The 5,000-nt window shown below is 46.2% G+C and overlaps 1 protein-coding gene and 1 long non-coding RNA gene across 3 annotated transcripts in view; one reads left to right on the top strand and one right to left on the bottom strand.

Moving 5' to 3' along the window:
• LOC123518692 (Krueppel-like factor 6) overlaps nt 1-5,000 on the top strand; it is a 782,284-nt gene that overhangs the window by 429,260 nt on the left and 348,024 nt on the right. Inside the window, exon 1 of one of the 2 annotated variants that reach the window (XM_045279688.1) lies at nt 96-254. The exons of the other annotated variant lie outside the window; for it this stretch is intronic. The gene's annotated coding sequence lies outside the window, so the exon portion shown is untranslated. Of the gene's footprint in view, nt 1-95; nt 255-5,000 lie in introns of those variants that run through there. 2 annotated transcript variants of the gene reach the window in all.
• Nucleotides 1-5,000, bottom strand: part of LOC123518693 — a 581,767-nt gene that overhangs the window by 300,191 nt on the left and 276,576 nt on the right. The gene's annotated exons all lie outside the window — the stretch shown is intronic.

The raw sequence follows: 5,000 nt of genomic DNA, 5'->3' as shown, positions 1-5,000 counted from the left end.
AAATAATTCTTTCCAGTGAAATAAAAACTTGCATTTCAACCTAAAATACAACACAGAAAAAAAAAACACTTTATTGATATGCTTTTTCTTTACAGGTACGTCGAGTGAGAGGAGGAGAGAGTGAAGGAGAGAGTGGGAGAGGAGGAAGAGAACTGTGGCGGCGACGGCGATACCTATGGTGATGGTGGAGGTGGAGGTGGTGATGGTGGTGGTGACGATGCTGTCATTCCATCAACACCCACCCCTGAGACGAGGTAAGTCAGCAAGAGTGACACGCGGAGACTCAGGAACTTGGCGAATATCTGGTGGTGGTGCGGTAATGGGCCTTTCTGGGCATGCTGGTGGTGGACCGGGGAGCTTGAGTAAGCGGAGTCTGGGGCGGATCGTGCACTTTATGTACGGCAAAACTGTAACCGGCCCATGTTTCCTGTTCCTTTGTGCACGAGAGAGAGAGAGAGAGAGAGAGAGAGAGAGAGAGAGAGAGAGAGAGAGAGAGAGAGAGAGAGAGAGAGAGACTAACAGGACACGTCTCGACCAGCAAAGTGACTCTCTCGTGAGGCAGAATATAAAATAGGGTCCGTTCTGTGAAGCCTGCACGTCCACGAACACCTGAGAGCACAGTAATTGTCTCCTTCACTCGATGCTGCGAATACCGACCTATTGCCTCACTCCCTCACTCAATGATTCACCCGTTGATTCACCCACCGACTCGCTCCCTCCCACACTCACTCACCACAGCGACACGTGACAACCTCCGTGTGTTGTCTATGATCGGCTCCCTTGCTCTCCCTTCACCCTCACTCTTTCTCTCTTTCTCTCCTCTCTCTCTCTCCTTTCGACGTCTCCATAAAGGGCGGCGTATGGGGACCCCTTTTTTCGCTCTATTCATTGAGGAAGTCTTTCATATTGTTTTTTCATTCAGGTGTTGTGTTATGGGTCGGGGCCGTCAGCGCCACTCGAGGCAGGGAGGGGAGGCTTTTGGGGCTCTTGAGAGACGATGGCGGCGGCGGCAAGGGGGAAGGTAGCGAGGGGAAGGCGGCGCGAGAGGAAGGTATTAGTATTTCCTGCTGTCGCTTCTGAGAACCTCACGCTGCTGCTCACACGAGAAACCCTAACAAAAAGTAAAAAGGGAAAAAAAAATCAAAGGGAAGGAGAGAAAGAAAAAAGTGACTGAAAATCATGAGTTATTGTGTCCAAGGGTGTGTGGCAACGCTGGCCCGCTTTTTAGATCCCTTAATTGGCGTGATTAATTCGGAGTTGTTCCCAGGGTAGTGAATGGGAGCAAATCTACTCGTTTCCATGAGGTGGAAACATTACTTTTGACAATACATCACAGCTTCCTATCGCGTCACGGGACTACAGATGAGGGAAAGTGTAAAAAAAAAAAAAAAAGCAGAATACAAATAAATCGATGTAAAGTACACTATCCAATCAATCATAAGTAGAAATTCCAAAGCAATATAACTTTTTTTTCTTAGTGGATTCCGGGTACACATTAATGTTAGCATAGAAGGAAGACAAAGTGGGCGAGAGTACAAAGAGACAAGAAGACCGAGGGAGACAAGCAGCACAGCAGGCATCTCTGTGTCTTTTCCACCCTGCAGTATCCAGTCTCCGCTGTATCTCGCCTTCTCCCCTCCCTTGCAAAACAGGCGCCATAATTCAGCACGAACTTTCCGAGTCAAGCACACACCAACTCTCCGGCTTCGCTTTCCATCTCTCCTTTCCTGTAAACGCGCGCAATCTGAAAATGGTGCTTGTTTGGCTCGTATTCTTGGGATAACGAAGACATTTTTAAAAAAGGACTACACACACACACACACACACACACACACACACACACACACACACACACAGAGAGAGAGAGAGAGAGAGAGAGAGAGAGAGAGAGAGAGAGAGAGAGAGAGAGAGAGAGAGAGAGAGAGAGACGCTTCCCTTATGAACAGTCTGGGAGCCCTCTAGCAGTGGTGGTGTTCGGCGCAAAAAGCGATCGCCTGATGGGCCATCTTGACACCGGCGATGAGGATATGGTAGGCTAATGGTCCTCTTCCTCCTTTTCCCCCCTATGAGGTCTTTAGGGTTGCGGGTGCTGAGGCTTCCGGCACCTCGGTTGTCGTCTGGTGTGCTATGCTGACGACCACAACGACTCGCGCGACAGTCAAGGAGAAATAAACCTCCGAAGGGTGCGAGGAAAGGAGCAGAAAAACACCGAAGAAGATGAATGTAATGGAAAGAGAAAGAGAGAGAAAAGGTAGAAAAAAAAAAGAATATGCGGGTGATGAGTGGTAGAAAAAAAGAAAAATGTGAGATGATTACAAATGGGGGGACGGGGAGGAGAAACACTTGCGCAACGTTAAGCGTTGGAAAATTAAAGAAAACCAAGTAATGAACTTGTGTCGGTATACTGAGAACACATGAGGAAGACGAAAGAAGATGGATTAAAAGTAGCTTTTTTTTACTGAGAATTTTACCCAAGCTCTGTAAAGGTTTTGCTGAGAGAGAGAGAGAGAGAGAGAGAGAGAGAGAGAGAGAGAGAGAGAGAGAGAGAGAGAGAGAGAACCCCACCAGAACATCCTCTCTCTCCCTTTCTCTTCCTTCACTAGTGTCCCTCTCATGGCAAGATAAACTCCCTCCCTCCTTCTCTCCCCTCTCACTCCCCCTTAACCCTCCCTTCTTACATCCATTCCTCCATCCCTCCCTCCCTCCATCGCCCTCCATTCCACTAATTGGTTCTCTTCCGCGGCTCTTTTACGAAGATTTTAGCTGCCCATTTTTCCGGTCGCTGTTAAGAATATTACTGAAGAGCACCGTGTCTCCGGCGGCAGTCAGGGTAAGGAAGAAGGAGGGGAAGGGGGGAGATGGATAAAGGATAAGCAGGGAAGGAGGAAAAAAAAGAGGCAGACACAAGAAAATAGTAGAAGCAGGAATATATTAGTTAGGGATAGAATTTCGGATAAAGGGGACAAGGGGAGGGTTAAAGAAAAGGAGGATAAGGAGTATGAGATGCAGTAAATAGAACCACTGATAAGGATGAGACGGAACGAAAAGGAAGAAATATCTGGTGGAGAAAAAAAAAAAAATATATATATATATAGACGTAGTGTAGATTACCCTCTCCCCCCGCCAAAAAAAAAAAAAAGTGATTAACGAGGCAAACAAGGAAAAGCGAATAAAAGATGACATACCACTGATAAAAAAAATGAAAACAATTGTAGATATCATGAACAAAACACAAACACACAATGGAACAATTAAGCACAAACCCAGTAACGTCAATAATTCAGATCATCTTACACCATAAATTTCCTGCACCATGAATAAAACTAAATCATTTTACCGTATAAGAAAATAAATGAAAATAAATAAATAAAAGGTAGGGAAGAGACACACAACACAAGCTTGGGAACAAAGACGTAAAAATAGCAATGGTGGGCGCGCTACTCATGTGTTACGAGGCTCAAGAGGGAGACGAGGGACGAGGAGGCAGACACCTTGATGCGTAGGAATACTCAGGTGAGGCAGCGTGTTAAGGGAGGAGAGCAGGGCAGGGCAGGACAAGGAGGTAGAGGGAGAGAGAGGGAGAGAGGAGAGACAGATGACAGTGGGAAGAAGGGAGGGAAAAAAGATGGAGTAACCAAGGAAGAGAGAATAGAAACAAAAGATAGGTTGAGTTGAAGGAGGGAGGAAAAGGTGATGTAAATAGGGGAACATAGTAGTTAGTGGGAAAGAAGAAGGAAAAAAATAAAGAAAGAGAAGGAGACAGACGATAGTAAGATGGAGGGATAAAAAGAAATAAGTACAGAAGAGGGAGAAGATGAAAGTGGTAAGGAGGGAGAAAAAAAAAAAGAAAGTAGGAAAGAAAGAAGAGACAGACGATAGTGGGAAGGAGGGAGGAGTCGATGGGAGAGATGAATGGATAGGTTGGTGGGGAGAAAGCAATGGAGGAGTAGAAGAGAGTAGAGAATGTGTGGTGAGAGGGAGTTAAGAACTGGGTCATGAGGAGGAGCAGGAGGAGGAGAGCATAGGTTGAGTTTCATTGTATCAAGTTACTTGAAGCGCTGGGGCGAGGAGCATAAAGGAACACAAAGAAAGACGAGTGACAGACCTTTTAACCATGGCGAGACTATTTGTGATAAGCTACACTATCTAATCTAAAGAAAATATATAGGAGAAAATTTAATTAACCAGAGAGAGAGAGAGAGAGAGAGAGAGAGAGAGAGAGAGAGAGAGAGAGAGAGAGAGAGAGAGAGAGAGAGAACTCAGTGTTTGTAACGTGAAGTAAAAATTGGTGAAGAAACATGTGTTAGGGAAGAGAAAAAGCAAGGAAGGGAAGAAGGGAGAGAGAGAGAGAGAGAGAGAGAGAGAGAGAGAGAGAGAGAGAGAGAGAGAGAGAGAGAGAGAGAGAGAGGGGAAGTGAGGGGAAGGAGAGGGGATTTGCACTAATTGCGGGAGTGCTAAGGAGTGTGTCCGGGGAGGGGAGAGGCGAGGGGAGAAGGGGATAATGACCCATTTTCTTAATTCATTTCCTGTGTCTTACTTCCTCACGGTGGGAGAAAGAAGGGTGGTGTGGAAGGAGGAGGAGGAGGAGGAGGGAGATGCAGGGAAGTGAGAAGTGAGATTTTCCAGGCTACGGGAAAGAAAAGGGAGGGAAAGAGAAAGAGAAATGGAGGAGAGGAAGCAAGGAGGAAGTAAGAGACGAGAAAGGGAATGGCTGTCAATGGCTGTCGCTCCGAGGGTCTGTCATGTCACACTTAATTCTTTCCCTTAGCTCGCTGCTTTACTGCATCGCCGCTGACACTTCCCACCCACGCGCTGTTTCAGTTCTCATATACATTTCCTTGTCAAATCCATCACATCTAATCTTCCTCCGCTTCCTCCTCACTTTTCATTTTACTTCTGCCTCATATTGCATGCTTCAATTTTCATTTTATTATTTTTTCCGCTTTTCTTTTATATCCTCATCCTCCCCAGCTCGTCTCCGTTTCCTCTTCATGTTCACC

The sequence above is a fragment of the Portunus trituberculatus genome, chromosome 44 (assembly GCF_017591435.1).
Source record: "Portunus trituberculatus isolate SZX2019 chromosome 44, ASM1759143v1, whole genome shotgun sequence".
NCBI classification, from domain to species: Eukaryota; Metazoa; Arthropoda; class Malacostraca; order Decapoda; family Portunidae; genus Portunus; species Portunus trituberculatus.
This window is presented reverse-complemented; position numbering and strand designations above follow the sequence as displayed.